Genomic DNA, 15,632 nt, shown 5'->3' with positions numbered 1-15,632 from the left:
CACACATGCCACATGCTTAGAGTCAGAAACCCAAACCCAGTAGGGGATTTTAAGTAGTTGAAGGGAAAAAAAGAAACAGAAGAGGGGAGGAAAAGGACAAAATGAGACTCTATGAAGTGAAATGAAGGAGACAGAGTCAGACTTCACACTTGGTATAGAGAAGGTGAGACGTTTATCTAATTTTAAAACGAGATTTATTTTTATTATTTTATGTGGATGAGTGTTCTGCCTGCATGTACATATACCTCTGTGCATTGCATGCCTCGTGCCAAAGGAGGTGAAGAGCCTCCCTGTAGGTGCTGGAGATGGAAACCAGGCCCTTTGCAACAAGAAGTACTCTTAATCACTGAGCAAACTATCTGGTCCCTTTATCTCTTTTTTAGAGAAACTTTTCCTTGAAATAAAGGTCTTCATAAAGGTCTGCCTGACCTCCATGGCCAGGTAACATTTTTAGTTTAGAGACATTTATCTTCTAGTTATCACAGTGCTGGCCTTGGGGATAAAGTCTGTAGCACTTCTGACCTCCCATCCATGTTTATATTATCCAGACCCTCCAGTAAATGGCCTGTCAGAGCAAATTCAACTTTAAATGCATTAACATGCTCAACAGCAATTAAGGGCAATTCATTAGCTCGGGGTAAGCGCACTAAGCCACTTAAAAGGCTTCCCATCAAATGGTCTTCATAGGATTCAGGGATGGCAAAGCCAGCAGAACCATGTGAAGGCAACATTCATTTCGCTCTACCACAGAAAGTGACTGGCTGCTCTGCTTTCTGAAACTGCCCTTTAGCTCATTAGAAAATGCAAAATATCAGGGTTTTCCCAAGGAGCCTTGCATCCTCCTATTTCAAAATGACAACCAGTTTTATTCAGGAAGGTCCAACTTTTTTTTTTTTTGCTTGTTTTTTTTTTTTTTTTGATTTTTCGAGACAAGGTTTCTATGTGGTTTTGGAGCCTGTCCTGGAACTAGCTCTTGTAGACCAGGCTGGTCTCGAACTCACAGAGATCCGCCTGCCTCTGCCTCCCGAGTGCTGGGATTAAAGACGTGCGCCACCACCGCCCGGCTGGTCCAACTTTTTGAAACAGATATGCAAAGCCTCATAAAATAGAGCCAGTGCATGATACGGTTCCAACTTCATTAGCAAGTTAATTCCTTAAAGAAGTCTGGACACTTGAGATTTGTGAACATGAACATGGATGTTGGAGTTGTTCAGTTTTTTTTTTTTTGGATACATGACTTTCTTGGGGATTGAGTGGAAGGAATGCAAATTCTCTCCAGCCTCCTAAAACTAAAAGAAACAACATCCTTGGCCTTGATCTGTCCCAAAAGATAAAGAAAAGATAGAGCAATGTGTTTTGGATCATTAACAATCCATCCCCTCCTATTCTCCGTTTCTATGATAACATGAAGGACAGGGTGGATGCTTGCTGCTGTATCTGGCCTTTATTAGAGCTGTATGGTTGCAGGACCGTGCCAGCTGAGCAAGCAGTAACTGACACATGTGGCTATTGAAATTTAAGCGAGTTACGATGAAGTGAAAAGAGAACTTCATTTCCCCAGTAACACTGGCCACGTTCCCTGGGTAACCACCAGAGCTAGTGGCTGCCATAATGGACGTTGCACATATACCATGTTTCATTATCACAAAATTCAGACTTACCATTTATTTGCTTGTCTCTAATATGAACTGGGTCCTAACTGAACCCAATGAAATCCCCTTGGATTTCATTCATGAGGTACTTTTGAAGACTTAGTGGGTGAGTGTCAAGCATTGTGCTTAGCACTGGGCACACACATCCAAAATAAGATACTTTCACCTTCAAGATCAGTCTGATACTGCATCAGAGAATAAACTTCGCTCAGGCACATGCACCCTTTGAACACCACAACACAAGCCTGTCATTTACAAAGCTCACACTCAAGAATTGCACAACTGAATTACAAAACAAACTTTTAATAAACCCTCATGTTTCAAGTAACTTTTATTGTGTTGTGTTGAATCACATTCACAGCTATCTAGTGGTGCATAGTCAGAACTGTAGCATCACGAGGGTCAGGATACAGACTACCGGAGGACCAGTGGCAGAAAGCAGAGAAGAGGAAGGGGGGAAACCAGAAGGGAAAGTAATTCATACTGGAGATGGGGCAGGAAGGTTTGTACAGCAATGGCTTCCTCACTCATGTGATGATCATGATATATAACCTGATAAAGCGCTCCTTCATTTCGGGATAGTTTGGGTGCACATATATTTTTAACAAGCCACATCTTTTCTTGCCATTAGGAGTTAGGTTTAAGTGTTACAGTATAGCATATTCATTCAGCCCTTAACAATGGAGCACAACCTCCCAAATCCACCGTGGCTGCTTTCAAAGGCTCTTTCATCCAGAGGCTTAGAGTATTCTGCCTTTTTTCAAAGGAACTATCACAGCTGCTCCCAGGCTCAAAAACACAAGTGGGGTTATAAGAACAATGGCATTCAGTCCCAAATTCAACACTCGATCAAGGCTAATGTTTCTTTGCAATTTCTCACTCTTAGAGACAGCATCTACTGAGTGTTGTGGATCTAGCCTTGTCACAGCAGGGGAAACCAGGGATTCAGGGACTTGGGGGAAATCACAACCACATCAGCGAATGCCAATCTTGACCAGCATGCATTTCCAGCAGACGGCTTCATTTGTGGCTGGGAACCATGACTCCCTCCAAACTGAAACCACACACTCATCATCTCTATTCCTCACACACAGATACAACTCTTACAGACTCTACCAGACAATGCAACTAGAAAGTTTTTATATGTGACATGGGAAAAAAACTGATAAGGAATACTACTACAGGTGGACATAGAACCTAATCTAGCTATGTTGCCCAGTTATCTAAAAAACTAAAATTCTTTGTGTGGTGACTTTCCAGCTACTCCTAATTGGATTGCTCTCTACCGTACCTATATCACCTACCATAGAAGCCCTCAACACTCTTGGAAGCCTAACTTTGAGGTCAGTTACCCTGATACAAGTTCCTTACTGGGCCAGTTCCAGCTGCTTTCTTCTACGCCAAGCCAAATTCGACCATAATGAACTCGAACTCCATAAAACAGTTCTTGCTTTTGGTCAAGATGGAGGAAGAACAAAGATGAAATTTAGCTTTCTGCCTGAAACAAGACAACTGGACAGAGTGTATGGAACAATATACATATAAAGATGGTGGAAGCAGGCTATGAAGAACTATCCTTGGCTAATGGTAGAATTTCTAAATCATTGAAGAAGCAGCTATGATAGCATAGGTCTATGTGAAGGCACAGCTTGGCTTTCACTCCAACTGAAGAAGTCCCTTCCCTTGACCATTATTACAAGTGCTGGGGTCTTTTGGAATACAGTATTATTTATTGGACCTGTTGTGAGGCAGGATCCTGGACCAAATCAAGGCTGGCCAGCTATTCCATGCCTTTCAAAGGGTAGACAGTGTTTACTGAATGCCTTTCATGTCCTGTGCTAGGTGCTAGGGACCCAGTGGTGAGCTAAGATATGTGTGATCTATACTCTGTTGAAGCTTGCAGTTTATGGAGGGTGAGGAAGTCATTAAACCATTTTAAATGAAAAAGTGTGAGGAAAAGGAACAGTGGGGACAACTCAGGTTTCAGGAGGTGATTAGTGATGGTGTCTCAAACTTAAACCCAAGAATGAATTAGGTAAAGGGAGGGAAAGATGGAGAGGGAGAGTGATCCAGGGAGTGAGAAGAACATGAAGGAAAATCCTGTGGCGGGAGAGAACAAGGTCCATTCAAAGACCACTAGGGGGAAATGAGCCAGAGACAGTTCACCGAGAGCTGGAGTGGTAAGAACATAACCGTATATAGGTGCTTGATCATGTAGGGGCCATCAGGTCTCTTTACTAATTCTTGAATGTACTAAAAGATTCCTGCTGGGTGTGGTGGTACACGTCTTTAATTGCAGCACTCAGGAGGCAGAGGCAGGGGGATCTCTGTGAGTTCAAGATCAGCCTGGCCTACATGGTGAGTTCCAGGCCAGTCAGGGGTTACAGAGTGAGACCTTGTCTCAAAAGCCCTCCACCCACCCCACTCCAGACAAAGATTCTACTGACTGATTGATTAGTTTCCCTGATTGTAGAGACCTGGAATGTTGCAGGTCCAAAGCCAAATAAACCTGGTCTATCTTTAGTCCTCTTAACTGTCATTGGCCACCTTTGTGTTTGATATAATGTTTCCCTCTATGATTTACTAGGTAGATCCTTTTGAAATATACAACTAGATTCTAGCCTCTACCAACCCAAAGCACTGAGATAGCTTCTCGGACCCTCGACTGCCATCTGTCCGTCTGATGTTCTCACCTAGGGTTTTGGGTTTTTTCTTTTTTGTTTTTCGAGACAGGGTTTCCACGTAGCCTTGGACCATATCCTGGAAGTTGCTCTTGTAGCCTCACAGAGATCCACCTGCCTCTGCCTCCTGAGTGCTAGGATAAAAGGTGTGTGCCACCACAGTCCAGCCTCACCTACGTATTAAAAAAAAACCCTTTGGTTCTGTTACTATAAAAAAAAATGAAAACTATTACCATGTTGGAATGTAGTGTTTAGGGGTCTGAATCTGTGTTCCTGGGACATGGTGAGTCACATTCGTTTCTAGAATGAGCTCTCACTTTGAGGTAACAGCTGCTTTTCTGTGTCAACAAAAGCATCCGCAGAATCACACAGAGCCATTCAATGTTTGAGAGCAGGGAAACAGATCGGGGTCATGCAAGATGACTTGCAACTCAGCAACGCTAAACTTGAGGCCAACAGCTTCTACTGGACGGCAACAAAAACTTCCAGGGGTCAAGAAGAGCTAAGAGCTGGGCCTAGCAGTTGACGTCTCTAATGCCAGCACTCAGGAAGCTGTAGTAGAAGTGTGAATTCAAAGCCGGTCCAGGCTGCACTCTCTTTCCCTTACTCTTAGCCCCCAAGCCAAGAAGTGATACAGGAGCAGAGGGAGAGGGAGGAAACGTGTGCTATTTGGAAGTGCCTTGCACAGGGTGGTTCTGGGAGGAACAACTGTAGCTTTGAGAAGTGGGGAATTTCGGAGTGACAGAGCTATGCAGAATCTTGGGGGTAGCTTCTACCAATCAGCTAAGCGAGCCCCCCCTCTTCCTGGAGCGGTATGCAGAGGCTGGAGAAGCCATCCAAGTCAGCAATTCCATCTCCTCTGGATCAGATGTGGTATTCTGAGACCACGTAAAATGCCTACTTTCACATAGCACCTGGAACTTCACCCCCTGAAAAAAAAAGGCCTCCTAGGATTTGATCACAACATTCTAGCCACTTCTAGACCAAATGGCTAGTTTTGGGGCTCCCAGGAAGAAAAACAAAATGAAAATGTTCTGAATTGTTCTGCTGTCTTGAAAGACTGCAACTCCGGTGCTTTCTGGGAAACAAGGAAGCCCTGATAGCCTCAGCACTGCTCACAGTTAAAACTACCTTTACCCGGATGCAGGCAGGGGCTGAAACAATAGATCTGGGACCACTGAAGAAAGCTGTCTTACATGCACCCCTCACCCCCACCAAGGTGCCAGGTGTGCATACCGGCAAAGGGAGTGGGCCTCAGGTTCAGCCTAGCTTCCCGGTTAGGAAGTCCCAGGCAAGTGTTTTGAAGTATGGGGGTGGCGTTCTGTATCAGCAGAGGACCAGGCTGTGAAAAACCAATGCTCGTTAAGGAAGAGTAATGTCTTGCTTCAGTACACTTGCAAACCCACAGAATTGAATTTTCCCAAGCTTCAAATCAGCATTCATTATATTAGTTACCACAAACCGGAGGGACAAGAAAAGCGCTGCCCCCCACAGTTCTTATTGCTGTGATCTTATATTAAAATGAAAAAAAATGCCAGGGTTTCAAACATGTTTTTACTAGTAATTCTCAATCCCTTTCACCAAATTCCCAAACCTCTTCTGAGCTAATATCTTAAGCTTTTGTTTAGGAGGTCTCTGTGTAAAGATAGTTTTAGGTTTGATTCACACAAAAGCTCCACTGTTATTGGTCTAAGACAGTTTAAATATAAAGCACATAGAAATGAGAAAAAAGTACACATCAATGCCTCTCACTGTCAATGGCCATTTGTCCCCCGCATCCCTAGAACCTTTTGTGCAGAACAACAGAATAAAACACCTTTTGTCCTCGGGCTTGCTGATGGCCGTTGCCATGGCTGTGAGTTCATAATGGCCAAGTGATTTGCCCAAGTCATCCATGATCTTGGCTGCAGATTTAATGCTGGCTCAGAAGGAGGGCCAGCGGGAACAAGGGCTCAGATTCTTCCCCAGGGAATGAATGTCACACACATACATACACCATACTCCCCTCTACCCAGGGCATGCCTTGCCCCCTTACCAAGATACAAAATTAAAAAGGAAAGGAGTTATTTTTGCAATGTTCAGACCACCAGCTACGGGGAAATGGAAGCAGCTAAAATCCTGCACAGTTAACGACAGTGTGCAGAAGCCTCCGGGATGCTAAATAGCATTCTCAGAGGGGATGGTTGTGCCCCAGGGGGACATCTGGCAGTTTATTGATATTTTAGGTTGTAACAGCTGGCAGTAGGGATGCTACTGGCATCTAGTGGGTACAGGTCAGGGATGCTGTAAATATTCTATAGTGTACAAGACAGCTAGCTTCTCACGACAGAGTCTTATCAGGCCCTGAATGTCAATATAGTCCAAGAGAAGAATGCCTGAGATATTCTAAACAAAAAGTCACATTATTTAGACCTGTCAACCAGGGGCCTTCTTCTTCCTCAGGAGTCACTGGGCAATGTCTGGAGCTAGTTTGGGGTTCATATACTTGGAGGGCGGTGCCTGCACTTGATGCTAAGGGTGAAGAACCCGGCTCTGAGGTTACAATGCTGGAACCTTGGTCTTAGGATTTGATTTTTTCACCAGTTGTCTAAGATTAAAAAAAATGTGTGTATGTATGTATGTATGCATGCATGCATGCACGCATGTATGTACACGTGAGTGCAGGTGCCCCATGGGGACTAGAAGCATCTATTCCGGGAGCTGGACTTACAGGTAGTTGTAGGCTGCCTGATATCTATGTTTAGAACTAGACTTGGGTCCACTGAAAGAGTAGCAAATGCTTTTTAACTGCTGATCCATCTCTTCTTTTTTTTTTAAAGAAAAAAAATGTTTACAATAAAATTTACTTTTTTTTTTTAGCATGCTAGAACAGCAGCTCTTGCTCTTTCTAGCACATTAGCACTATCTGGAAATCCTAATGTCTAGGCTCCACTGGCCTGGATCAATTAGATTGGAATTTCCTGTTGATAAGAAACTGCAGAGTTTGTTGTTCGAGCCTTTCCGCTTTCCCAGTGATTTCAATGGAAAACCAAGGATACAGTACACAGGCCAACAAACTGGCCCATGGGGCAAATCTGGCTTGCTCTTCTTACAGCTACAAATGAAGAATGATTTTTGCATTTCTAGATAGCCAGTTGTGGTAGTACAGGACAGAAACCAAATGACAAAGAAGATGAAGCAGTGAGATTACAAGTTCAAGGCCAGTTTGGGCTATTCCTTTGTTCTGTGTTCATACTACCCCTAAGTGTGCCCAATCTTGTCTAAATGGGACAGAAGGGGGAGGCTTGAAAAAATATTTTGTGACATATGGAACGTATATGAAATTCAAACTTGTGCACCCATAAATAAAGCTTTATTAGCACATGGTCGCCCACATTCGTTTAAGTCAAGTCCCGAAGGCAGAGCCTATGGATAACTACACCGGACCCTTTTTGGGAAGAGCCTTCAGAGCTCCACTGGAGAAAAACAGCGGCTGGCACACTTCTCCATGCAGAACTCTGTCTAGGGGCTAGAAAGCTCAGGCAGTAAAGGGTTTGCCGCTCAACCATGAGTCCTTGAGTTGAATCTCCAGAAGCCATGTGAAAATGTGAGGTGCAGTTTTCTAATTTCAGTGCTGCGGAGGTAGAGAGAGGCCGCTCCCCTGGTCTTGCTCGTCAGCCAGTCTAGCTAGCTTACTAGGACAGCGCCAGGATGAATGGAAAACCTTTCTCCAAATAACAAGATGGGTGGTACCTGAGGGATGATACCTGCAATTGTCCTCTGGCATCCACAAGTGCATCCCCCGCAACACACACACACACACACACACACACACACACACACACACACACACACTTCAGTCTGTGTAATTCCACGGAGATAAGCAAACTGCTGTTTTTCTGACCAGCTCCCAGAAGATTCTCTGGTGCACGTCTGCCAGCTCCCCACCCCCACCCCCACCCTTTGACCAAGCCAGGAAGGTAGAGCTTTTGAAAGGAGCTAGATTGAGCCCTGAGAGATTGTGAGGCCCTTTCAGGAGGCCCGCGGGGTCCAAACTCTCGAACATCACGAAGGCGATATTTACTTTTGCCGCTCTAGTGACCTTTGCGCAGGAAAAGCGCTGATGCCGCAGCAGAAAGCAGGCAGCGGCTCCGAAGTGCAGTAAGCACATTCTTCAGCACTCAGCATCGCGGCAGGAGAAAGCAAACTGCGGAGCTGGTTTCGTGCCAAAGCATCCTCGGTACAAAGCAGACGTCCGTCCATCTACAGTGCCACAGATGTTAAAATATGGGACTTTTATTTAATCACAACCCCGAGACCGCCTATTAGAACGTTCTGTACCATGAATGCGGAGGAAGCGCAGAGCGCTGGGATAGACATCGCACATCACCGGATGTCCGTAACCTTTGGGGAAATTCTGGTTCGATTGTGTTACAAACCCACCTAGCACCTTTTCTCATGGAACGCTGTTTTTCATTTTCTAGAAAGAAGCTTTGACAGGCTGTAGTTACTCAGACATAGTTATTTGGAAGACATTTTCTGGGAAGTGAACTAAGCGAACAGCTTGTCATTTCAAAGGAAGCAGCTGATGGTATCCATTGCCAATGAACTTGGGGAAACTTGTACCTGCCACAGTGAGAATGACAGTTTCCTTAGCTCAGACGACTTCAGGATGAAGTCTTGGCAGTGATATGGAGACATGGGATTTTATGTGGTTTAATAAAATGTGTCAATATTGGGAATTCAGACATAAGCACATACACACTGCTAGTGTTTTCCAAATAATAAGTGTGTAACTTTACAAAAAACATTTCTGAATATAAGAGCCAATCAAAGTCCAGGTTACAGCAATGAATTTTAATAGATCGGGATACAAAAGGGTCATCGATATGGTTTCAGATGTCACACTGTGAACCGTTCTTTAAGAAACTACTACTTAGGCCAGGGAGATAAAGCAATGGGTCAAGTTGTGCTTGCCACCAAGCTTGATGACCCAGTTCCATCCCTGGGGCCCACACGGTGGAATGAGAGCAATGGCTTGTACAAGCTGTCCTCTGAGCACCACGCAGAAAGTGTGATAAGATATTCCTTTACAAAGAAACTGCTATTTGATGGTTAATCTTGTCAAAGGCAGAAAAGAATTTCAAATTCCAAAATTATTTTAAAAGGCCATTGAAACTCTCCTCCAACCTCATACCTGTGTGAGATGGAGTTTTCTCCATCTATCTAAATTAAAGCAAGAGAAGCCAAGATAGCACTGAATGAATACAGAGGCAGAGGCAGAATCTAGCTGCCTCACATTAAGTCCCATATTAGAAAGATGAAACAAAAACAACAACAGTATTTACTCTTCTCACTAAATATCTTTTGAAAATGCTATTTAGGATAACATAGGATGGGTTTCATTATTGTTTTAATATGTAGGTTGAATTGAGGATGTAGCTCGGAGGCTGGGAAATAAATCCAAGAAAGAAGACACTCATTAGCCCTTCCCAACACTGGTCCTTAATAGTGAATGGTGAGGGAGTAACACACAAGTACAGAACTTTCCATGAGAGTAAGAAGAGAGGCAGCATAGGGACGTGGGGAGGGAGGTACGGGATAGATGTCCTTGGGTAGTGTGAGCTACTGTCAAATGGGTCTATGGATAGACTGTGTAGCTAGGCCTTGGGAAGCACATATGTTTCCATGATAGGCACTGGGGAAGGAGTGCTGTCTCAACGTGGTGTGGGAGCCAAGGTTTAGCTGAGTTTCTCAAGGACACCAGGGTAGTGTTAGGAGAAGTTGGAAAGAAAGGCAGGTGGGCCCTCCTCCAACTGTAGGAGGCAGTCAAGCCAGCCTGAGCTTCGGCTTCATTTGCAAGCAGGAGAGGGGGCAGGTTTGTGTGCAGGCAAGTGACATGATCAGAGATGTGCCTGTGAGAGTCATCTGGCACTGGTGTGTGGGCTGGGCCCGAGTGGGTGCAAAGCTGAAGTCTTCAGTGGGTGGAGGCAGAATCCGCCTTGCTGAGTTTTATTCAAAGGGGACAGGGCGTCTTCAAGGGAAGCAGGAAGGATGAAAATCAGACAAAGCCACAGAGCTATTAAGCAATCAATGTCACATGCCAGTTTGTGGGAATGGAATGAGAAAGGGCAAGAGAACTTACATGAAGCCATGTTTGTAAGGCCGTTCTAGGAAAAGCACAGGAATCCAGAGAGAAGGCAAAGCAGAGGTTGATTTGGGGAGGGAGCAACAAGGAAGGGATTAAAGAGGGCTTGGTGATCTTTGGGCATGACAAAATATCATCATACTTAGTACACAAGGAAGCAAAGACTTAAACCCTTGAAATAGTCTCAGGGTGATGGTCAACTTGACAGAATCCAGAATCATCATGGAGCCAAACTTCTGGGCAGGGCTGTGCAGGGGTTTCTAGATTAGGTTAACTGAGGTGGGAAGGTAGCAACATCCCATGGGCTGCAGTCTTGGATTGAATATAAAAGAAAACGTGTACAACACCCGCTTAACTCTCTCTGATCCTCCATTAGGGATTCAATGGGACCAGCTGTTTCATGTTTTTGCTACCATGATTTCTTCACCATGATGGCCTCACCAGCGGCTCTCAGCCTTCCCAATGCTGTGACCCTTTAATACAGTTCCTCATGCTGTGCTGACCCTCAGCCATAAAATGTTTTCATTGCTACCTCTTAACTGTCATTTTGCTTCTGTTATGAATCATAATGTTAATCTCTGTGTTTTTCAATGGTCTTGGGTGGTCTGCGTGAAAGGGTCATTTGACCACCAAAGGGGTCTTGACACACAGCTTGAGAACGGTTGGTCTACATCTTCAAATCACGAGCCCAAATAAACCCTTTCAAGCTGCTTTTATCAGGTATTTTGCTGCATCGATGTATGCTTGTTATTGCCACTTTAAAGCAATGTGTGTATATATACGTACATAAGTATATATGTATGTATGTGTCTATCTATCTATCTATCTATCTATCTATCTATCTATCTATCTTATGGGCAAGTAGCCACAGGTCATCTGTAATGGGTATGACTGGTTCACATACAATTTTATCAAAACACAATGGGTGGTATCAAACCCCCCATGGAAATTTCCATTAGTTTCCCCCAGGAAACTGCACGGGAAGCACAGGAAAATAAGGGAAAGTGAGAGAGTTCTATTGCCATGTGTCTCCTATTAGGCAGGCATTTCTTCACAGGCGTTACTCTCCTAGGGCAAAAGCACTCCTTGGAAATGTCTAGATAAAATCTAAGCATAAGTTTTAGAGAAAGGCTCAACCTATCGAAACGACTTCTTGAGAGGGGGAGCATTCCATTTAGTATCATCCTGGCACAGACCCAGAAACTGGTTTTGTGTGGGACTTATTTGGAAGTGAATCGGAATGACCAAAAGGACACAGCAGGAAGAGGTGGGATGACTCACATTGCCAATGCTTTCTTCCCAGCCATGGTAGCCATAGCTCCCCTTACCTCCAAGAGGGTCAAAAGATGCCAAGGCAAAATGAAATATTTGTCACTGAAAAAAAAAAAACTGTGAAGCAGCAGCAGTAGGAGTAAGCGAGCAGAGACCACTACTCGCAAAGCTCATTCTGTCTGATCTAAGCTGTGGTCCTCACACTATCTGCTGTGCCTGACAGACAGCTCCAGATTGGCATCCAGGGCTGATTGTCTTCCCCGCTTTTACTTTCTTTCCTTGCCTACTCTAAGCTAAGGAGCATACACAAGAGTAAGAGGCCAGGTAAGCTGATGCCATGGGGACTCACTGGGCCACTGTGACACAAACAAGTGCCGCACACGTACTGGCCAAATAGCAGCCCCAAATTGGAATGTTTGTAAACAATCAAGGAGAGTTTTCTTTATGACTAATTATAGTTTTTTTTCTAATTAAGCCATGGAATAGTTACTGTACAACAGATATCATTTTATAAAAATAAGAAGCAAACAAATCCCGGAAAGCAGAAGACTTCAGAGAGTGAATCAGAGCTACGATATGCTCTCATCGTCTTCACGTCCACTGAACCAGAAAACCCCAAGTGGCTAGAAGCATATCATAGGCAGAGAGCTTCCCCAGCTTCTGATGTACACACTCAGAAAGCTACAGTTACCTACACTCTAGGGAACAGAGTGACAAGTGCCATCAGAACCTACACGACATGCCCACCCCCTCCAATGATGGAGGAAACCCCACCCAAGACAGGTACCATGTTCCTGATGCATGTCAAAATAGTAAGAAAGGGATTTCTCTCTTGAGATACATTTAAAGTGTTTGAAGATACGACCCTAAAACAGAGTGGCCATACATCCTTAAGTTCTGAAAGTGTGGTCCTAAGGGACAGTAGCACCCCTCCCCCATGTCAGGTTGAAGCAGATCCTGAGGGAGAAGTTCCAAGGTCAGCAGTGAAGGGGGCAGATGAACTGCCTCTGGGAGTGTGAACTGAATCACCATAGTGACCTCAAGGTGCCTTCAGGCACTCACTCTCAGTAACCCTCCACAGCTACTTAGGGATCCATTCTCGGTAATGCAAGTTGCCTAGCTTGGGCACCAACCCATCCTCAAGTTTGCCTATCCCGACACTCGTCATCCTATTACACAAACAAGAGGTCATGCTCCTTGTTTGGACATCTGGATTTACCTATGGAATTTTAATCCAAGCATCAGAGTAGTTTCCATTTGGCTGATTTTTTTTTTAAAGACAGGGTTTCTTTGTGTAGCCCTGGCTGTCCTGGACCTATCTCTGTAAAGCAGGCGAGCATCAAGCTCACGGAGACCCGCCTCCCAAGTGCTGGGATTAAAGGTGGGAGCCACCACCGGCCAACATTCAGAAAAAAGAATTGGAGGTTGGTGAAGTAAGTGGAGGTCTTTACTTCTCAGACTGAAGTCCAAACGTCAGATTTACAGATAAACAGCCATTCTTAGTTGGCTAGTTTGCAGCCTGTGTTGAAGAACCATCCTGGACACATATTGAGGAAGATGGGATACACTTGTGTCTTTCCCCCAAGCTCCCCACAACTTCCCCGTCCATCATTCTTACTCACGTGTCTTCATAAGGAAAAAAATGGATTTAAAACTATCACAGAGCCAGGTGTGGTGGCACATGCCTTTAATCCCAGTACTTGGGAAGCAAAAGAAGGTGCATCTCTACGAGTCTGAGGTCAGAACGGTCTGTATAGAGAGCTCCAGGACAGCTAAGACTACATAGTCAGACCCTGTTTCAAAGGAACTAAAAATAAAATGAAATAAAACAAAACTGTGGCAGCACTTGAAAGGTTCAAGTTGGAGGATCAGGGGTTCAAGGTCACTTTCATCTACATAGACAGTTCAGGTCCAGCATGGGCTGCAGAAGAGCCTGTCTGGGGGCGGCAGGGTGGGGAGGTAATGGTAAGAGTAACAACCAAGTCTTAAAAATGTAACTTCTGTAGAAGTTACAGTCAAAAAAAAAGAAAGAAAGAAAGAAAGAAAGAAAAAGGAAAGCTATGGGAGAGGAATCAATGCAAAAGACTGAACCTGATTTTTCTGGTGGGAAACATGAAGTTGGGGTAAGGTGGTCTCTGCTAGTAACTGTATGGGTGAGAGAGGCATTTTTCTTTGGCAAAGACTTCCTGGTCAGCCAGGTCAGTCAACACCTCCTTGTCCCCCTCCCACCCCGGAAAGAAACTGCGACTATGTATGGAAAGGGAAAAAAAGAAAAGAAGAAAGAAAAGACACACGAGCCATATGGAATTCTTGGTTTCTCCTTCTCATACCATCTGCTTTAGAATTTAAGTGTGGGATGGCAAAACTATGTTGATTTTGGAGCCAACAAAACCCAGGGAGACATCTCCTGGGCAGATGAAGACATGGCTGGGCGCCAGGTTTCCTCCCTCCGTGACCTAATCCATCATCTTTTACACTGTCCGGGGTAATGTCGCTCTAGTTACAAATGGGACTTCAGACATCTATTTAGCACCAGAGAAGCCAAGGATTGATGTAAATGCATATGAAAGTTAAAACAGCGCATACATACAAACCACTTCAGGATCTTGGAAGATCATTCTTTAAAATTTCATGTTCAAATCAAGTGCAAAGATTTTCTTTATTGCAGGCAAGAGCCTGACGGCGCCCAGAATTCTTCTTTGCAATATCACCGACAACCTGATTCTATGAGCAGCCTGAACCTCTCATTATGCCTACAATTCAAAAAATAGTAATTTTTAATTTGGAGCCCAGAGGGGAGAATGGCAAACTGGGGTTGGACTCAACTTCCTCGGTGCTGAACCTTGAGTTAATGGCCAACGGAGCTTCATGGGCTGGGCTCTCAATTGCCTGCAGTGGCAGTGAGACCTTGCCAGTGGGATGGCATTGCCCTGAACAGCAGCACCCTCCAAACCCAAGTTCATCAGGGTTCCCCAAAAACCAATTTAAGGAAAGTCTTTGAAGCCTTACTTTTTTTTTGGGGGGGGGGTTGTTGTTGTTTCTCAGTTACAACTGCAGCTTCAAAGGCCCTGCATTTAGAGATTGGACTTCCAGATGAAAAGCACACACATGGTGCTCTTCTGTAAAACTCGAGACTGCTCCAGAGCCACGGACAGAGGCACCTTGTCCTCTAGGAAGATGACAGTGTTTATCTTTCACCACACAGCTTAGTGTCTGGTGTCCAGGAATGACCCAAAGCTCTGTCTAGATCTCCAGTTGCCTTGGTGTCATTAAACTGTCCTTTATATTTATTTGGTTTTTTTGTATCACACACACACACACACACACACACACACACACACACACACACTGTGGTCAAAGGACAAATTGCAGGGTCATTTCTCTCCTTCCACCATGTAGGTTCCAGGTATTGAACTAGGGTTATTCAGACTCGGTAGCAAGTGCACAAGTGCATTTACCCACTGAGCCATCTTGCCAACACTTATTCTTAAAATAAATATCCTGTTTCAAAAGCAGAAGCTTGTGATTCCTAGTGGGTAACAATACTCCTTTCTCATTTACCCCTGAATTACATATATCTAATGGGATGGGGTATGTATGGTCAAACAAAGCAAACATTGCTTTCAGGTATAACTTATATACTAGAAAAATCACTTTTTTAAAAGGTAAGGTCTTACTATATGTCACTGGAACTATGTAGTCAATTGGTGGTAATTATCCAGCTTTCGCTTCCCAACTTCCGGGATTATGGGTGTGTAGCCCACTGTGTGAGGCTCTCATCTATTTTAAATGCTACCATTCAGTGCTTTTGAATTAATCCAGGGCTGTATAATCATCCCCACAATCTAATTTTAGACCATTTCATCACCCGAGAGAGATCCTGGGTGCTCTTCTCTAGTT

General features: G+C 44.3%; 1 protein-coding gene across 6 annotated transcripts in view; it reads right to left on the bottom strand.

Moving 5' to 3' along the window:
- Gpm6b (glycoprotein M6B) overlaps nucleotides 1-15,632 on the bottom strand; it is a 156,765-nt gene that overhangs the window by 16,747 nt on the left and 124,386 nt on the right. The gene's annotated exons all lie outside the window — the stretch shown is intronic.

This window comes from Microtus oregoni, unplaced genomic scaffold (assembly GCF_018167655.1).
Source record: "Microtus oregoni isolate MIOR12 unplaced genomic scaffold, Mior012 000061F_ref0000440, whole genome shotgun sequence".
Classification (NCBI taxonomy): domain Eukaryota; kingdom Metazoa; phylum Chordata; class Mammalia; order Rodentia; family Cricetidae; genus Microtus; species Microtus oregoni.
The sequence above is the reverse complement of the archived record's forward strand: the minus strand, read 5'-3'. Positions and strand labels throughout refer to the sequence as shown.